The sequence below is a fragment of the Ambystoma mexicanum genome, unplaced genomic scaffold, assembly GCF_040938575.1.
Source record: "Ambystoma mexicanum isolate Mex_15411 unplaced genomic scaffold, UKY_AmexF1_1 Mex_scaf46, whole genome shotgun sequence".
Taxonomy (NCBI): Eukaryota; Metazoa; Chordata; class Amphibia; order Caudata; family Ambystomatidae; genus Ambystoma; species Ambystoma mexicanum.
The window spans coordinates 631315-649706 of NW_027182462.1; the positions used below are offsets into that span (position 1 = coordinate 631315).

Sequence of the window (18392 nt, forward strand, 5' to 3'; positions counted from 1 at the left end):
CTGGTATGTGCGGTTGTGTCTGTCTTTGTCTTTCAACACGCCTGGCACGTTTACATTATCAAAGAGATGATTGTATGGAGATGGGGAACACCCCTCCGTTGCATTGTGTACTTGAACAGTCTTTTCACCAAAGCAGCTACATGCGACATTGCAAGGTTTTTGTCAGTCTTTGCCTGAAAACATTAGGCCTTCCTCTCGAACTCTATTTCACTTCTTCTGTGGAAGACTTCAATTATGAGGATGCATCCCGTCATAAAAGGTTCTCTGTAGATGGTGCAACTCTGGCTTCTCTTCCCCGTGCTTTTTGAAAATAATCCGCCCGAGGCCCTGATGAGGTTTGAACTCATGACCCCTGGTTTACGAGACCAGTGCTCTGCCACTGAGCTACAAGGCCACCTGCTGCTTGCTCACAGCCAACAACAGAAAGTGCAAAGAAACCATGGGTTTTACCTAGGTAGATCTCCAGGTATATGAATTTCTGGTTGTGTAAAAATGGCTGTATATCTCTGCATGTGTTCAGTACGTCATCATACATCTGATTTGCGAAAGCGTGTGTGCTTATGTTGGTGATACATTGTCGGTATGCGTTTGAGTATGTACTTTTACGGGTATGTATGTATTGAGTAGGATGCTGAACAGGTTCATGAGTTTAGATAGCAGGTCAGAATGATGGCAAAAGGAACATGTAAAAGGCAGACAACTAAAAGAAAAAAGAATTTGGGATGTAAGCTTGGGAGTTTACTAACTGCGCTGATTTTGGCTCCTATAATAGTAAAGAATGGAAACCTACGAGGAAAGTCTTTGACTAATTTCATTCTCCGCCTGCACCAATGAACTTATTTTTACATCTCTATTTCCATATCTGTACTCATTCCTGTCTTTCACAGGGAGGTTGAAAGACTTTGGTCTATGTTTAAATGCAGACTATAAAGAAAAAATACGACGAAGGTGGGATTCGAACCCACGCGTGCAGAGCACAATGGATTAGCAGTCCATCGCCTTAACCACTCGGCCACCTCGTCTGTTTGGGAACGGTGCTCGAATCCCATGCTTAAAGAAGAGATAAAACAATGGTGGTGCAAAGTCAGTGAAAAATAGATCATGTTTGTCATAATAGAAACAAGATCGTTGACTCGTTCTTCCTTACCCGGCCATTGATAGATAAACACATCAAGTTGAAGTTCAGAAAAATATAACAAGAGCTCCTGGAGGGTTCACAACACTAATCCAGAGGAAGGTGCTTGAGCTTCCGTATGGCACACCATTAGTAGTAAAACCAGCATAACGCAAGCTCCAGTTTCCCAGTGTTTGGCATCATTCAACGTTTCCAGCCAAGATCAAAGTTCAGATGCTGCTGCTTCCTGTGATGTCATTGAATTTAAATAGTGAGTGATGGCAATAACCCTTTTCCAATTAAATTTTGCCACATCAACGTCCCTGAAAATAGAGAAAGGCGTGCAACCCAGAACCGCTGTACTGTTCAATAGAGTAAGGGCTTCACCGTGATCATCTGCATCTGTCATCACAAAATTATCAAGGTCTTTTTCTTGAAGAAATTAGGTCCAGAAAGCCGACCTTCCCCACAGACTATTCAGACACCTTGCGCTTGTGGCTTTGTTATAGGCCCGAATCCATTGGTAAAAGGTTGCACAGGTACAATGTGCAATATCAGTTCCTATTCAACAATGTTCAAGAAAATTACCATTTGGAGGCCCTGATGAGGATCGAACTCACGACCCCTGGTTTACAAGACCAGTGCTCTGCCACTGAGCTACAGAGCCCCTCAGGTTACGACGCATAACAGCAACACAACGAGCACACAACATGATGTTTACTGGGTAGACATATTTGAAGGGTGTGTGAGAATGTATGTATATGATTGTGATTTGACCTGTTTTTTTCTGGCCGATTTTTTGAGGAGCAGCTAATTTGTGCGTATTCCGTGCAATTTTAGGGTGACTAATGAGGAGATGTGATGCGTGAAAGTTGAAAAAAACATGTACATGGCAGCAGAGAGACAATATGGATATTACCTTTGCTTTTTTAAATTTCTATCCGGATTCTGGCTCAAAGGGTAGTCAAGCACAGCAGATTGCATTCCTGCCAGTAACACGACAACCTTGTTTGTGTCCTTCTTAATCAACTAACATGCATATTTTCACTTTTGTCTGTATGTTCTTTGAAAGCCAATGGCAATGGTGCTTAGAGCAATGCAGATGTTTAAAAAAGATTTCAAAAGTTAAAATCGACAAAGGTGGGATTCGAAACCACGCGTGTACAGCAGATTAGCAGTCCATCGCCTTAACCACTCGGCCACCTCGTCTACAGGGATTATGTTAGGCATTCAAGTCTTTACAGGTAATAACACAAACATCTTCAAAATAGAACCACAATGCGTTCCTTGTTGAGGTACATCCAGCCGTTTGCAGGAAAACTGCCTCACTTGCTGTTGAGAAAAATTCATCAAAGTCCTGGGGTGTTTATAGGCATCGCCAAGATGACATTGGGAGGTGTTTCAATTGACACGTGTTGAATATGAGGAAGAGCATCATGCTGGCTCCAGTGGCACTGCCTGCAGCATGACAAAAATGTAGAAGGGACATTTGACTGCACCATTGGCTGAACATCAGTGGCAAAGTGTATATCAGGCTAAAAGGTAAGCTCCAGTGGCACAATATGGGCACTACAAGGCACCCATAATTTGGTGTCAGCTAAAAAGACAATGCCAGAGCTTGTGGGTGCTTTTGTACACTTGTGTGTGTGTTTGTGGGTGTAGTTTCATGTCGAAAACCAAAACACAGCAGCTCCAGTGGCGCAATCGGTTAGCGCGCGGTACTTATACAGCAGTACATGCAGTGAGCAATGCCGAGGTTGTGAGTTCAAGCCTCACCTGGAGCAACTTTGGAACTTTTTACTAATTCACCTCAAAACTGAATTATTGAACCAATAAATGTTCTGGACATTTTTTGGTTCACCTCAAGGTTTCCTTGATTGTCAGTTAATGTTGTATGACAGCTCCTCTGCCTTTTAGACATGGAATACTCATTGCAAGTTATTTATGGGGTGTTTGCGCTTTAAATACAGCTACGGAGGGATTTTGAAAATAGAACAGAAAATAAAAAATGTCAACTGTTATTATACTCCATTTTCTGCTGAGCACCACTTACGGAAGACATTTGTAAAGGTAGAAAAAGGGTTACTGGAGTAGGATCCAGGAGACAATATCAACTTACAAAGAATAATGTTGTCTATTTACTGCATTATCGCCTTTGAAGCAAACCTCTGAGAATAAATACCCTTTCACTAATCAGGCAGTCACTTTGATAAAATCAAGCAGAACAAGGATGCTGATAGGAACTCGCCTCATTTGCATATGGGCTAGGGCTTCTGGGAGCCATGAGAATTAGGAGTTGAAGGTTTTGCAGATCGAGATTGCTAAAGGGCTGGGCATTTGCACAGACCTCTCCATGCCTGATTGGTGCCGAAGGTTAGTTGCAAGTGGTCCCCTGCTCACCCTACCTTACACAGGGCCATGCCCAGTTAGGCCCCTCAGGGCTAGGCCCGGCAGGGCTAAGCCCGGCGTTCGTCAGGCGAAGTGCCTGGACCCCTGCTCATCATACCTCAGAATCTGGTCTAGCTATTGCAGACATGGGGAATGGTGCTTATATCCCATTGACAGCGCCCACAAGCTGCATACTAATAGCCAATGATGTGTGAATGCGGTCAGGGTAGCAGACATATAGAACAATTGGGTGGGTTCGCTTCTGAACTGGATGCACAGGAGCAGGAGAGAATGGCTGTTGGCGATGTATGCAACTTGCTCTGCGTGAACACATCTACCGACCCCTTCCCCTACACACACGGGCACATACACACACACACACACACATAGCCATTGGAGCTATGCAGAGCTAATCAGAAAGATTGGTAATCATTAGAACATGAAAGATATGTGTTCATTTTTTATTAAACTTGTGGACTCCCGCAGAAACGGAGGGACTCACATCTCTAATTGAGGCTTGCTTACCTCTATACAAATGTGTTTGCTGGCTGTCTTTCTTCAACTGGTATGTGCGGTTGTGTCTGTCTTTGTCTTTCAACACGCCTGGCACGTTTACATTATCAAAGAGATGATTGTATGGAGATGGGGAACACCCCTCCGTTGCATTGTGAACTTGAACAGTCTTTTCACCAAAGCAGCTACATGCGACATTGCAAGGTTTTTGTCAGTCTTTGCCTGAAAACATTAGGCCTTCCTCTCGAACTCTATTTCACTCCTTCTGTGGAAGACTTCAATTATGAGGATGCATCCCGTCATAAAAGGTTCTCTGTAGATGGTGCAACTCTGGCTTCTCTTCCCCGTGCTTTTTGAAAATAATCCGCCCGAGGCCCTGATGAGGTTTGAACTCATGACCCATGGTTTACGAGACCAGTGCTCTGCCACTGAGCTACAAGGCCACCTGCTGCTTGCTCACAGCCAACAACAGAAAGTGCAAAGAAACCATGGTTTTTACCTAGGTAGATCTCCAGGTATATGAATTTCTGGTTGTGTAAAAATGGCTGTATATCTCTGCATGTGTTCAGTACGTCATCATACATCTGATTTGCGAAAGCGTGTGTGCTTATGTTGGTGATACATTGTCGGTATGCGTTTGAGTATGTACTTTTACGGGTATGTATGTATTGAGTAGGATGCTGAACAGGTTCATGAGTTTAGATAGCAGGTCAGAATGATGGCAAAAGGAACATGTAAAAGGCAGACAACTAAAAGAAAAAAGAATTTGGGATGTAAGCTTGGGAGTTTACTAACTGCGCTGATTTTGGCTCCTATAATAGTAAAGAATGGAAACCTACGAGGAAAGTCTTTGACTAATTTCATTCTCCGCCTGCACCAATGAACTTATTTTTACATCTCTATTTCCATATCTGTACTCATTCCTGTCTTTCACAGGGAGGTTGAAAGACTTTGGTCTATGTTTAAATGCAGACTATAAAGAAAAAATACGACAAAGGTGGGATTCGAACCCACGCGTGCAGAGCACAATGGATTAGCAGTCCATCGCCTTAACCACTCGGCCACCTCGTCTGTTTGGGAACGGTGCTCGAATCCCATGCTTAAAGAAGAGATAAAACAATGGTGGTGCAAAGTCAGTGAAAAATAGATCATGTTTGTCATAATAGAAACAAGATCGTTGACTCGTTCTTCCTTACCCGGCCATTGATAGATAAACACATCAAGTTGAAGTTCAGAAAAATATAACAAGAGCTCCTGGAGGGTTCACAACACTAATCCAGAGGAAGGTGCTTGAGCTTCCGTATGGCACACCATTAGTAGTAAAACCAGCATAACGCAAGCTCCAGTTTCCCAGTGTTTGGCATCATTCAACGTTTCCAGCCAAGATCAAAGTTCAGATGCTGCTGCTTCCTGTGATGTCATTGAATTTAAATAGTGAGTGATGGCAATAACCCTTTTCCAATTAAATTTTGCCACATCAACGTCCCTGAAAATAGAGAAAGGCGTGCAACCCAGAACCGCTGTACTGTTCAATAGAGTAAGGGCTTCACCGTGATCATCTGCATCTGTCATCACAAAATTATCAAGGTCTTTTTCTTGAAGAAATTAGGTCCAGAAAGCCGACCTTCCCCACAGACTATTCAGACACCTTGCGCTTGTGGCTTTGTTATAGGCCCGAATCCATTGGTAAAAGGTTGCACAGGTACAATGTGCAATATCAGTTCCTATTCAACAATGTTCAAGAAAATTACCATTTGGAGGCCCTGATGAGGATCGAACTCACGACCCCTGGTTTACAAGACCAGTGCTCTGCCACTGAGCTACAGAGCCCCTCAGGTTACGACGCATAACAGCAACACAACGAGCACACAACATGATGTTTACTGGGTAGACATATTTGAAGGGTGTGTGAGAATGTATGTATATGATTGTGATTTGACCTGTTTTTTTCTGGCCGATTTTTTGAGGAGCAGCTAATTTGTGCGTATTCCGTGCAATTTTAGGGTGACTAATGAGGAGATGTGATGCGTGAAAGTTGAAAAAAACATGTACATGGCAGCAGAGAGACAATATGGATATTACCTTTGCTTTTTTAAATTTCTATCCGGATTCTGGCTCAAAGGGTAGTCAAGCACAGCAGATTGCATTCCTGCCAGTAACACGACAACCTTGTTTGTGTCCTTCTTAATCAACTAACATGCATATTTTCACTTTTGTCTGTATGTTCTTTGAAAGCCAATGGCAATGGTGCTTAGAGCAATGCAGATGTTTAAAAAAGATTTCAAAAGTTAAAATCGACAAAGGTGGGATTCGAAACCACGCGTGTACAGCAGATTAGCAGTCCATCGCCTTAACCACTCGGCCACCTCGTCTACAGGGATTATGTTAGGCATTCAAGTCTTTACAGGTAATAACACAAACATCTTCAAAATAGAACCACAATGCGTTCCTTGTTGAGGTACATCCAGCCGTTTGCAGGAAAACTGCCTCACTTGCTGTTGAGAAAAATTCATCAAAGTCCTGGGGTGTTTATAGGCATCGCCAAGATGACATTGGGAGGTGTTTCAATTGACACGTGTTGAATATGAGGAAGAGCATCATGCTGGCTCCAGTGGCACTGCCTGCAGCATGACAAAAATGTAGAAGGGACATTTGACTGCACCATTGGCTGAACATCAGTGGCAAAGTGTATATCAGGCTAAAAGGTAAGCTCCAGTGGCACAATATGGGCACTACAAGGCACCCATAATTTGGTGTCAGCTAAAAAGACAATGCCAGAGCTTGTGGGTGCTTTTGTACACTTGTGTGTGTGTTTGTGGGTGTAGTTTCATGTCGAAAACCAAAACACAGCAGCTCCAGTGGCGCAATCGGTTAGCGCGCGGTACTTATACAGCAGTACATGCAGTGAGCAATGCCGAGGTTGTGAGTTCAAGCCTCACCTGGAGCAACTTTGGAACTTTTTACTAATTCACCTCAAAACTGAATTATTGAACCAATAAATGTTCTGGACATTTTTTGGTTCACCTCAAGGTTTCCTTGATTGTCAGTTAATGTTGTATGACAGCTCCTCTGCCTTTTAGACATGGAATACTCATTGCAAGTTATTTATGGGGTGTTTGCGCTTTAAATACAGCTACGGAGGGTTTTTGAAAATAGAACAGAAAATAAAAAATGTCAACTGTTATTATACTCCATTTTCTGCTGAGCACCACTTACGGAAGACATTTGTAAAGGTAGAAAAAGGGTTACTGGAGTAGGATCCAGGAGACAATATCAACTTACAAAGAATAATGTTGTCTATTTACTGCATTATCGCCTTTGAAGCAAACCTCTGAGAATAAATACCCTTTCACTAATCAGGCAGTCACTTTGATAAAATCAAGCAGAACAAGGATGCTGATAGGAACTCGCCTCATTTGCATATGGGCTAGGGCTTCTGGGAGCCATGAGAATTAGGAGTTGAAGGTTTTGCAGATCGAGATTGCTAAAGGGCTGGGCATTTGCACAGACCTCTCCATGCCTGATTGGTGCCGAAGGTTAGTTGCAAGTGGTCCCCTGCTCACCCTACCTTACACAGGGCCATGCCCAGTTAGGCCCCTCAGGGCTAGGCCCGGCAGGGCTAAGCCCGGCGTTCGTCAGGCGAAGTGCCTGGACCCCTGCTCATCATACCTCAGAATCTGGTCTAGCTATTGCAGACATGGGGAATGGTGCTTATATCCCATTGACAGCGCCCACAAGCTGCATACTAATAGCCAATGATGTGTGAATGCGGTCAGGGTAGCAGACATATAGAACAATTGGGTGGGTTCGCTTCCGAACTGGATGCACAGGAGCAGGAGAGAATGGCTGTTGGCGATGTATGCAACTTGCTCTGCGTGAACACATCTACCGACCCCTTCCCCTACACACACGGGCACATACACACACACACACACACATAGCCATTGGAGCTATGCAGAGCTAATCAGAAAGATTGGTAATCATTAGAACATGAAAGATATGTGTTCATTTTTTATTAAACTTGTGGACTCCCGCAGAAACGGAGGGACTCACATCTCTAATTGAGGCTTGCTTACCTCTATACAAATGTGTTTGCTGGCTGTCTTTCTTCAACTGGTATGTGCGGTTGTGTCTGTCTTTGTCTTTCAACACGCCTGGCACGTTTACATTATCAAAGAGATGATTGTATGGAGATGGGGAACACCCCTCCGTTGCATTGTGAACTTGAACAGTCTTTTCACCAAAGCAGCTACATGCGACATTGCAAGGTTTTTGTCAGTCTTTGCCTGAAAACATTAGGCCTTCCTCTCGAACTCTATTTCACTCCTTCTGTGGAAGACTTCAATTATGAGGATGCATCCCGTCATAAAAGGTTCTCTGTAGATGGTGCAACTCTGGCTTCTCTTCCCCGTGCTTTTTGAAAATAATCCGCCCGAGGCCCTGATGAGGTTTGAACTCATGACCCATGGTTTACGAGACCAGTGCTCTGCCACTGAGCTACAAGGCCACCTGCTGCTTGCTCACAGCCAACAACAGAAAGTGCAAAGAAACCATGGTTTTTACCTAGGTAGATCTCCAGGTATATGAATTTCTGGTTGTGTAAAAATGGCTGTATATCTCTGCATGTGTTCAGTACGTCATCATACATCTGATTTGCGAAAGCGTGTGTGCTTATGTTGGTGATACATTGTCGGTATGCGTTTGAGTATGTACTTTTACGGGTATGTATGTATTGAGTAGGATGCTGAACAGGTTCATGAGTTTAGATAGCAGGTCAGAATGATGGCAAAAGGAACATGTAAAAGGCAGACAACTAAAAGAAAAAAGAATTTGGGATGTAAGCTTGGGAGTTTACTAACTGCGCTGATTTTGGCTCCTATAATAGTAAAGAATGGAAACCTACGAGGAAAGTCTTTGACTAATTTCATTCTCCGCCTGCACCAATGAACTTATTTTTACATCTCTATTTCCATATCTGTACTCATTCCTGTCTTTCACAGGGAGGTTGAAAGACTTTGGTCTATGTTTAAATGCAGACTATAAAGAAAAAATACGACGAAGGTGGGATTCGAACCCACGCGTGCAGAGCACAATGGATTAGCAGTCCATCGCCTTAACCACTCGGCCACCTCGTCTGTTTGGGAACGGTGCTCGAATCCCATGCTTAAAGAAGAGATAAAACAATGGTGGTGCAAAGTCAGTGAAAAATAGATCATGTTTGTCATAATAGAAACAAGATCGTTGACTCGTTCTTCCTTACCCGGCCATTGATAGATAAACACATCAAGTTGAAGTTCAGAAAAATATAACAAGAGCTCCTGGAGGGTTCACAACACTAATCCAGAGGAAGGTGCTTGAGCTTCCGTATGGCACACCATTAGTAGTAAAACCAGCATAACGCAAGCTCCAGTTTCCCAGTGTTTGGCATCATTCAACGTTTCCAGCCAAGATCAAAGTTCAGATGCTGCTGCTTCCTGTGATGTCATTGAATTTAAATAGTGAGTGATGGCAATAACCCTTTTCCAATTAAATTTTGCCACATCAACGTCCCTGAAAATAGAGAAAGGCGTGCAACCCAGAACCGCTGTACTGTTCAATAGAGTAAGGGCTTCACCGTGATCATCTGCATCTGTCATCACAAAATTATCAAGGTCTTTTTCTTGAAGAAATTAGGTCCAGAAAGCCGACCTTCCCCACAGACTATTCAGACACCTTGCGCTTGTGGCTTTGTTATAGGCCCGAATCCATTGGTAAAAGGTTGCACAGGTACAATGTGCAATATCAGTTCCTATTCAACAATGTTCAAGAAAATTACCATTTGGAGGCCCTGATGAGGATCGAACTCACGACCCCTGGTTTACAAGACCAGTGCTCTGCCACTGAGCTACAGAGCCCCTCAGGTTACGACGCATAACAGCAACACAACGAGCACACAACATGATGTTTACTGGGTAGACATATTTGAAGGGTGTGTGAGAATGTATGTATATGATTGTGATTTGACCTGTTTTTTTCTGGCCGATTTTTTGAGGAGCAGCTAATTTGTGCGTATTCCGTGCAATTTTAGGGTGACTAATGAGGAGATGTGATGCGTGAAAGTTGAAAAAAACATGTACATGGCAGCAGAGAGACAATATGGATATTACCTTTGCTTTTTTAAATTTCTATCCGGATTCTGGCTCAAAGGGTAGTCAAGCACAGCAGATTGCATTCCTGCCAGTAACACGACAACCTTGTTTGTGTCCTTCTTAATCAACTAACATGCATATTTTCACTTTTGTCTGTATGTTCTTTGAAAGCCAATGGCAATGGTGCTTAGAGCAATGCAGATGTTTAAAAAAGATTTCAAAAGTTAAAATCGACAAAGGTGGGATTCGAAACCACGCGTGTACAGCAGATTAGCAGTCCATCGCCTTAACCACTCGGCCACCTCGTCTACAGGGATTATGTTAGGCATTCAAGTCTTTACAGGTAATAACACAAACATCTTCAAAATAGAACCACAATGCGTTCCTTGTTGAGGTACATCCAGCCGTTTGCAGGAAAACTGCCTCACTTGCTGTTGAGAAAAATTCATCAAAGTCCTGGGGTGTTTATAGGCATCGCCAAGATGACATTGGGAGGTGTTTCAATTGACACGTGTTGAATATGAGGAAGAGCATCATGCTGGCTCCAGTGGCACTGCCTGCAGCATGACAAAAATGTAGAAGGGACATTTGACTGCACCATTGGCTGAACATCAGTGGCAAAGTGTATATCAGGCTAAAAGGTAAGCTCCAGTGGCACAATATGGGCACTACAAGGCACCCATAATTTGGTGTCAGCTAAAAAGACAATGCCAGAGCTTGTGGGTGCTTTTGTACACTTGTGTGTGTGTTTGTGGGTGTAGTTTCATGTCGAAAACCAAAACACAGCAGCTCCAGTGGTGCAATCGGTTAGCGCCCGGTACTTATACAGCAGTACATGCAGTGAGCAATGCCGAGGTTGTGAGTTCAAGCCTCACCTGGAGCAACTTTGGAACTTTTTACTAATTCACCTCAAAACTGAATTATTGAACCAATAAATGTTCTGGACATTTTTTGGTTCACCTCAAGGTTTCCTTGATTGTCAGTTAATGTTGTATGACAGCTCCTCTGCCTTTTAGACATGGAATACTCATTGCAAGTTATTTATGGGGTGTTTGCGCTTTAAATACAGCTACGGAGGGTTTTTGAAAATAGAACAGAAAATAAAAAATGTCAACTGTTATTATACTCCATTTTCTGCTGAGCACCACTTACGGAAGACATTTGTAAAGGTAGAAAAAGGGTTACTGGAGTAGGATCCAGGAGACAATATCAACTTACAAAGAATAATGTTGTCTATTTACTGCATTATCGCCTTTGAAGCAAACCTCTGAGAATAAATACCCTTTCACTAATCAGGCAGTCACTTTGATAAAATCAAGCAGAACAAGGATGCTGATAGGAACTCGCCTCATTTGCATATGGGCTAGGGCTTCTGGGAGCCATGAGAATTAGGAGTTGAAGGTTTTGCAGATCGAGATTGCTAAAGGGCTGGGCATTTGCACAGACCTCTCCATGCCTGATTGGTGCCGAAGGTTAGTTGCAAGTGGTCCCCTGCTCACCCTACCTTACACAGGGCCATGCCCAGTTAGGCCCCTCAGGGCTAGGCCCGGCAGGGCTAAGCCCGGCGTTTGTCAGGCGAAGTGCCTGGACCCCTGCTCATCATACCTCAGAATCTGGTCTAGCTATTGCAGACATGGGGAATGGTGCTTATATCCCATTGACAGCGCCCACAAGCTGCATACTAATAGCCAATGATGTGTGAATGCGGTCAGGGTAGCAGACATATAGAACAATTGGGTGGGTTCGCTTCCGAACTGGATGCACAGGAGCAGGAGAGAATGGCTGTTGGCGATGTATGCAACTTGCTCTGCGTGAACACATCTACCGACCCCTTCCCCTACACACACGGGCACATACACACACACACACACACATAGCCATTGGAGCTATGCAGAGCTAATCAGAAAGATTGGTAATCATTAGAACATGAAAGATATGTGTTCATTTTTTATTAAACTTGTGGACTCCCGCAGAAACGGAGGGACTCACATCTCTAATTGAGGCTTGCTTACCTCTATACAAATGTGTTTGCTGGCTGTCTTTCTTCAACTGGTATGTGCGGTTGTGTCTGTCTTTGTCTTTCAACACGCCTGGCACGTTTACATTATCAAAGAGATGATTGTATGGAGATGGGGAACACCCCTCCGTTGCATTGTGAACTTGAACAGTCTTTTCACCAAAGCAGCTACATGCGACATTGCAAGGTTTTTGTCAGTCTTTGCCTGAAAACATTAGGCCTTCCTCTCGAACTCTATTTCACTCCTTCTGTGGAAGACTTCAATTATGAGGATGCATCCCGTCATAAAAGGTTCTCTGTAGATGGTGCAACTCTGGCTTCTCTTCCCCGTGCTTTTTGAAAATAATCCGCCCGAGGCCCTGATGAGGTTTGAACTCATGACCCCTGGTTTACGAGACCAGTGTTCTGCCACTGAGCTACAAGGCCACCTGCTGCTTGCTCACAGCCAACAACAGAAAGTGCAAAGAAACCATGGTTTTTACCTAGGTAGATCTCCAGGTATATGAATTTCTGGTTGTGTAAAAATGGCTGTATATCTCTGCATGTGTTCAGTACGTCATCATACATCTGATTTGCGAAAGCGTGTGTGCTTATGTTGGTGATACATTGTCGGTATGCGTTTGAGTATGTACTTTTACGGGTATGTATGTATTGAGTAGGATGCTGAACAGGTTCATGAGTTTAGATAGCAGGTCAGAATGATGGCAAAAGGAACATGTAAAAGGCAGACAACTAAAAGAAAAAAGAATTTGGGATGTAAGCTTGGGAGTTTACTAACTGCGCTGATTTTGGCTCCTATAATAGTAAAGAATGGAAACCTACGAGGAAAGTCTTTGACTAATTTCATTCTCCGCCTGCACCAATGAACTTATTTTTACATCTCTATTTCCATATCTGTACTCATTCCTGTCTTTCACAGGGAGGTTGAAAGACTTTGGTCTATGTTTAAATGCAGACTATAAAGAAAAAATACGACGAAGGTGGGATTCGAACCCACGCGTGCAGAGCACAATGGATTAGCAGTCCATCGCCTTAACCACTCGCCACCTCGTCTGTTTGGGAACGGTGCTCGAATCCCATGCTTAAAGAAGAGATAAAACAATGGTGGTGCAAAGTCAGTGAAAAATAGATCATGTTTGTCATAATAGAAACAAGATCGTTGACTCGTTCTTCCTTACCCGGCCATTGATAGATAAACACATCAAGTTGAAGTTCAGAAAAATATAACAAGAGCTCCTGGAGGGTTCACAACACTAATCCAGAGGAAGGTGCTTGAGCTTCCGTATGGCACACCATTAGTAGTAAAACCAGCATAACGCAAGCTCCAGTTTCCCAGTGTTTGGCATCATTCAACGTTTCCAGCCAAGATCAAAGTTCAGATGCTGCTGCTTCCTGTGATGTCATTGAATTTAAATAGTGAGTGATGGCAATAACCCTTTTCCAATTAAATTTTGCCACATCAACGTCCCTGAAAATAGAGAAAGGCGTGCAACCCAGAACCGCTGTACTGTTCAATAGAGTAAGGGCTTCACCGTGATCATCTGCATCTGTCATCACAAAATTATCAAGGTCTTTTTCTTGAAGAAATTAGGTCCAGAAAGCCGACCTTCCCCACAGACTATTCAGACACCTTGCGCTTGTGGCTTTGTTATAGGCCCGAATCCATTGGTAAAAGGTTGCACAGGTACAATGTGCAATATCAGTTCCTATTCAACAATGTTCAAGAAAATTACCATTTGGAGGCCCTGATGAGGATCGAACTCACGACCCCTGGTTTACAAGACCAGTGCTCTGCCACTGAGCTACAGAGCCCCTCAGGTTACGACGCATAACAGCAACACAACGAGCACACAACATGATGTTTACTGGGTAGACATATTTGAAGGGTGTGTGAGAATGTATGTATATGATTGTGATTTGACCTGTTTTTTTCTGGCCGATTTTTTGAGGAGCAGCTAATTTGTGCGTATTCCGTGCAATTTTAGGGTGACTAATGAGGAGATGTGATGCGTGAAAGTTGAAAAAAACATGTACATGGCAGCAGAGAGACAATATGGATATTACCTTTGCTTTTTTAAATTTCTATCCGGATTCTGGCTCAAAGGGTAGTCAAGCACAGCAGATTGCATTCCTGCCAGTAACACGACAACCTTGTTTGTGTCCTTCTTAATCAACTAACATGCATATTTTCACTTTTGTCTGTATGTTCTTTGAAAGCCAATGGCAATGGTGCTTAGAGCAATGCAGATGTTTAAAAAAGATTTCAAAAGTTAAAATCGACAAAGGTGGGATTCGAAACCACGCGTGTACAGCAGATTAGCAGTCCATCGCCTTAACCACTCGGCCACCTCGTCTACAGGGATTATGTTAGGCATTCAAGTCTTTACAGGTAATAACACAAACATCTTCAAAATAGAACCACAATGCGTTCCTTGTTGAGGTACATCCAGCCGTTTGCAGGAAAACTGCCTCACTTGCTGTTGAGAAAAATTCATCAAAGTCCTGGGGTGTTTATAGGCATCGCCAAGATGACATTGGGAGGTGTTTCAATTGACACGTGTTGAATATGAGGAAGAGCATCATGCTGGCTCCAGTGGCACTGCCTGCAGCATGACAAAAATGTAGAAGGGACATTTGACTGCACCATTGGCTGAACATCAGTGGCAAAGTGTATATCAGGCTAAAAGGTAAGCTCCAGTGGCACAATATGGGCACTACAAGGCACCCATAATTTGGTGTCAGCTAAAAAGACAATGCCAGAGCTTGTGGGTGCTTTTGTACACTTGTGTGTGTGTTTGTGGGTGTAGTTTCATGTCGAAAACCAAAACACAGCAGCTCCAGTGGCGCAATCGGTTAGCGCGCGGTACTTATACAGCAGTACATGCAGTGAGCAATGCCGAGGTTGTGAGTTCAAGCCTCACCTGGAGCAACTTTGGAACTTTTTACTAATTCACCTCAAAACTGAATTATTGAACCAATAAATGTTCTGGACATTTTTTGGTTCACCTCAAGGTTTCCTTGATTGTCAGTTAATGTTGTATGACAGCTCCTCTGCCTTTTAGACATGGAATACTCATTGCAAGTTATTTATGGGGTGTTTGCGCTTTAAATACAGCTACGGAGGGTTTTAGAAAATAGAACAGAAAATAAAAAATGTCAACTGTTATTATACTCCATTTTCTGCTGAGCACCACTTACGGAAGACATTTGTAAAGGTAGAAAAAGGGTTACTGGAGTAGGATCCAGGAGACAATATGAACTTACAAAGAATAATGTTGTCTATTTACTGCATTATCGCCTTTGAAGCAAACCTCTGAGAATAAATACCCTTTCACTAATCAGGCAGTCACTTTGATAAAATCAAGCAGAACAAGGATGCTGATAGGAACTCGCCTCATTTGCATATGGGCTAGGGCTTCTGGGAGCCATGAGAATTAGGAGTTGAAGGTTTTGCAGATCGAGATTGCTAAAGGGCTGGGCATTTGCACAGACCTCTCCATGCCTGATTGGTGCCGAAGGTTAGTTGCAAGTGGTCCCCTGCTCACCCTACCTTACACAGGGCCATGCCCAGTTAGGCCCCTCAGGGCTAGGCCCGGCAGGGCTAAGCCCGGCGTTCGTCAGGCGAAGTGCCTGGACCCCTGCTCATCATACCTCAGAATCTGGTCTAGCTATTGCAGACATGGGGAATGGTGCTTATATCCCATTGACAGCGCCCACAAGCTGCATACTAATAGCCAATGATGTGTGAATGCGGTCAGGGTAGCAGACATATAGAACAATTGGGTGGGTTTGCTTCCGAACTGGATGCACAGGAGCAGGAGAGAATGGCTGTTGGCGATGTATGCAACTTGCTCTGCGTGAACACATCTACCGACCCCTTCCCCTACACACACGGGCACATACACACACACACACACACATAGCCATTGGAGCTATGCAGAGCTAATCAGAAAGATTGGTAATCATTAGAACATGAAAGATATGTGTTCATTTTTTATTAAACTTGTGGACTCCCGCAGAAACGGAGGGACTCACATCTCTAATTGAGGCTTGCTTACCTCTATACAAATGTGTTTGCTGGCTGTCTTTCTTCAACTGGTATGTGCGGTTGTGTCTGTCTTTGTCTTTCAACACGCCTGGCACGTTTACATTATCAAAGAGATGATTGTATGGAGATGGGGAACACCCCTCCGTTGCATTGTGAACTTGAACAGTCTTTTCACCAAAGCAGCTACATGCGACATTGCAAGGTTTTTGTCAGTCTTTGCCTGAAAACATTAGGCCTTCCTCTCGAACTCTATTTCACTCCTTCTGTGGAAGACTTCAATTATGAGGATGCATCCCGTCATAAAAGGTTCTCTGTAGATGGTGCAACTCTGGCTTCTCTTCCCCGTGCTTTTTGAAAATAATCCGCCCAAGGCCCTGATGAGGTTTGAACTCATGACCCCTGGTTTACGAGACCAGTGCTCTGCCACTGAGCTACAAGGACACCTGCTGCTTGCTCACAGCCAACAACAGAAAGTGCAAAGAAACCATGGTTTTTACCTAGGTAGATCTCCAGGTATATGAATTTCTGGTTGTGTAAAAATGGCTGTATATCTCTGCATGTGTTCAGTACGTCATCATACATCTGATTTGCGAAAGCGTGTGTGCTTATGTTGGTGATACATTGTCGGTATGCGTTTGAGTATGTACTTTTACGGGTATGTATGTATTGAGTAGGATGCTGAACAGGTTCATGAGTTTAGATAGCAGGTCAGAATGATGGCAAAAGGAACATGTAAAAGGCAGACAACTAAAAGAAAAAAGAATTTGGGATGTAAGCTTGGGAGTTTACTAACTGCGCTGATTTTGGCTCCTATAATAGTAAAGAATGGAAACCTACGAGGAAAGTCTTTGACTAATTTCATTCTCCGCCTGCACCAATGAACTTATTTTTACATCTCTATTTCCATATCTGTACTCATTCCTGTCTTTCACAGGGAGGTTGAAAGACTTTGGTCTATGTTTAAATGCAGACTATAAAGAAAAAATACGACGAAGGTGGGATTCGAACCCACGCGTGCAGAGCACAATGGATTAGCAGTCCATCGCCTTAACCACTCGGCCACCTCGTCTGTTTGGAAACGGTGCTCGAATCCCATGCTTAAAGAAGAGATAAAACAATGGTGGTGCAAAGTCAGTGAAAAATAGATCATGTTTGTCATAATAGAAACAAGATCGTTGGCTCGTTCTTCCTTACCCGGCCATTGATAGATAAACACATCAAGTTGAAGTTCAGAAAAATATAACTAGAGCTCCTGGAGGGTTCACAACACTAATCCAGAGGAAGGTGCTTGAGCTTCCGTATGGCACACCATTAGTAGTAAAACCAGCATAACGCAAGCTCCAGTTTCCCAGTGTTTGGCATCATTCAACGTTTCCAGCCAAGATCAAAGTTCAGATGCTGCTGCTTCCTGTGATGTCATTGAATTTAAATAGTGAGTGATGGCAATAACCCTTTTCCAATTAAATTTTGCCACATCAACGTCCCTGAAAATAGAGAAAGGCGTGCAACCCAGAACCGCTGTACTGTTCAATAGAGTAAGGGCTTCACCGTGATCATCTGCATCTGTCATCACAAAATTATCAAGGTCTTTTTCTTGAAGAAATTAGGTCCAGAAAGCCAACCTTCCCCACAGACTATTCAGACACCTTGCGCTTGTGGCTTTGTTATAGGCCCGAATCCATTGGTAAAAGGTTGCACAGGTACAATGTGCAATATCAGTTCCTATTCAACAATGTTCAAGAAAATTACCATTTGGAGGCCCTGATGAGGATCGAACTCACGACCCCTGGTTTACAAGACCAGTGCTCTGCCACTGAGCTACAGAGCCCCTCAGGTTACGTCGCATAACAGCAACACAACGAGCACACAACATGATGTTTACTGGGTAGACACATTTGAAGGGTGTGTGAGAATGTATGTATATGATTGTGATTTGACCTGTTTTTTTCTGGCCGATTTTTTGAGGAGCAGCTAATTTGTGCGTATTCCGTGCAATTTTAGGGTGACTAATGAGGAGATGTGATGCGTGAAAGTTGAAAAAAACATGTACATGGCAGCAGAGAGACAATATGGATATTACCTTTGCTTTTTTAAATTTCTATCCGGATTCTGGCTCAAAGGGTAGTCAAGCACAGCAGATTGCATTCCTGCCAGTAACACGACAACCTTGTTTGTGTCCTTCTT

At 43.4% G+C, this 18392-nt stretch overlaps 19 non-coding genes across 19 annotated transcripts; 4 read left to right on the plus strand and 15 right to left on the minus strand.

Moving 5' to 3' along the window:
* Positions 1-322: 322 nt before the first annotated feature.
* TRNAT-CGU (transfer RNA threonine (anticodon CGU)) lies at positions 323-394 on the minus strand. The gene has a single exon. It is a non-coding gene; the product is annotated as a tRNA-Thr (tRNA).
* Positions 395-940: 546 nt separating this feature from the next.
* TRNAS-GCU (transfer RNA serine (anticodon GCU)) lies at positions 941-1022 on the minus strand. Its single transcript has one exon. It is a non-coding gene; the product is annotated as a tRNA-Ser (tRNA).
* A 687-nt stretch (positions 1023-1709) lies between these two features.
* Positions 1710-1781, minus strand: TRNAT-UGU (transfer RNA threonine (anticodon UGU)). The gene has a single exon. It is a non-coding gene; the product is annotated as a tRNA-Thr (tRNA).
* A 1022-nt stretch (positions 1782-2803) lies between these two features.
* On the plus strand, positions 2804-2898 carry TRNAI-UAU (transfer RNA isoleucine (anticodon UAU)). The gene is made up of 2 exons: positions 2804-2841; positions 2863-2898. It is a non-coding gene; the product is annotated as a tRNA-Ile (tRNA).
* Positions 2899-4386: 1488 nt separating this feature from the next.
* On the minus strand, positions 4387-4458 carry TRNAT-CGU (transfer RNA threonine (anticodon CGU)). The gene has a single exon. It is a non-coding gene; the product is annotated as a tRNA-Thr (tRNA).
* A 546-nt stretch (positions 4459-5004) lies between these two features.
* On the minus strand, positions 5005-5086 carry TRNAS-GCU (transfer RNA serine (anticodon GCU)). The gene has a single exon. It is a non-coding gene; the product is annotated as a tRNA-Ser (tRNA).
* A 687-nt stretch (positions 5087-5773) lies between these two features.
* TRNAT-UGU (transfer RNA threonine (anticodon UGU)) lies at positions 5774-5845 on the minus strand. The gene has a single exon. It is a non-coding gene; the product is annotated as a tRNA-Thr (tRNA).
* Positions 5846-6867: 1022 nt separating this feature from the next.
* TRNAI-UAU (transfer RNA isoleucine (anticodon UAU)) lies at positions 6868-6962 on the plus strand. The gene is made up of 2 exons: positions 6868-6905; positions 6927-6962. It is a non-coding gene; the product is annotated as a tRNA-Ile (tRNA).
* Positions 6963-8450: 1488 nt separating this feature from the next.
* TRNAT-CGU (transfer RNA threonine (anticodon CGU)) lies at positions 8451-8522 on the minus strand. The gene has a single exon. It is a non-coding gene; the product is annotated as a tRNA-Thr (tRNA).
* Positions 8523-9068: 546 nt separating this feature from the next.
* Positions 9069-9150, minus strand: TRNAS-GCU (transfer RNA serine (anticodon GCU)). The gene has a single exon. It is a non-coding gene; the product is annotated as a tRNA-Ser (tRNA).
* Positions 9151-9837: 687 nt separating this feature from the next.
* TRNAT-UGU (transfer RNA threonine (anticodon UGU)) lies at positions 9838-9909 on the minus strand. Its single transcript has one exon. It is a non-coding gene; the product is annotated as a tRNA-Thr (tRNA).
* A 1022-nt stretch (positions 9910-10931) lies between these two features.
* On the plus strand, positions 10932-11026 carry TRNAI-UAU (transfer RNA isoleucine (anticodon UAU)). The gene is made up of 2 exons: positions 10932-10969; positions 10991-11026. It is a non-coding gene; the product is annotated as a tRNA-Ile (tRNA).
* A 1488-nt stretch (positions 11027-12514) lies between these two features.
* On the minus strand, positions 12515-12586 carry TRNAT-CGU (transfer RNA threonine (anticodon CGU)). The gene has a single exon. It is a non-coding gene; the product is annotated as a tRNA-Thr (tRNA).
* Positions 12587-13132: 546 nt separating this feature from the next.
* TRNAS-GCU (transfer RNA serine (anticodon GCU)) lies at positions 13133-13213 on the minus strand. Its single transcript has one exon. It is a non-coding gene; the product is annotated as a tRNA-Ser (tRNA).
* A 687-nt stretch (positions 13214-13900) lies between these two features.
* TRNAT-UGU (transfer RNA threonine (anticodon UGU)) lies at positions 13901-13972 on the minus strand. Its single transcript has one exon. It is a non-coding gene; the product is annotated as a tRNA-Thr (tRNA).
* A 1022-nt stretch (positions 13973-14994) lies between these two features.
* On the plus strand, positions 14995-15089 carry TRNAI-UAU (transfer RNA isoleucine (anticodon UAU)). Its single transcript has 2 exons — positions 14995-15032; positions 15054-15089. It is a non-coding gene; the product is annotated as a tRNA-Ile (tRNA).
* Positions 15090-16577: 1488 nt separating this feature from the next.
* On the minus strand, positions 16578-16649 carry TRNAT-CGU (transfer RNA threonine (anticodon CGU)). Its single transcript has one exon. It is a non-coding gene; the product is annotated as a tRNA-Thr (tRNA).
* A 546-nt stretch (positions 16650-17195) lies between these two features.
* On the minus strand, positions 17196-17277 carry TRNAS-GCU (transfer RNA serine (anticodon GCU)). The gene has a single exon. It is a non-coding gene; the product is annotated as a tRNA-Ser (tRNA).
* A 687-nt stretch (positions 17278-17964) lies between these two features.
* Positions 17965-18036, minus strand: TRNAT-UGU (transfer RNA threonine (anticodon UGU)). Its single transcript has one exon. It is a non-coding gene; the product is annotated as a tRNA-Thr (tRNA).
* Positions 18037-18392: the final 356 nt, after the last annotated feature.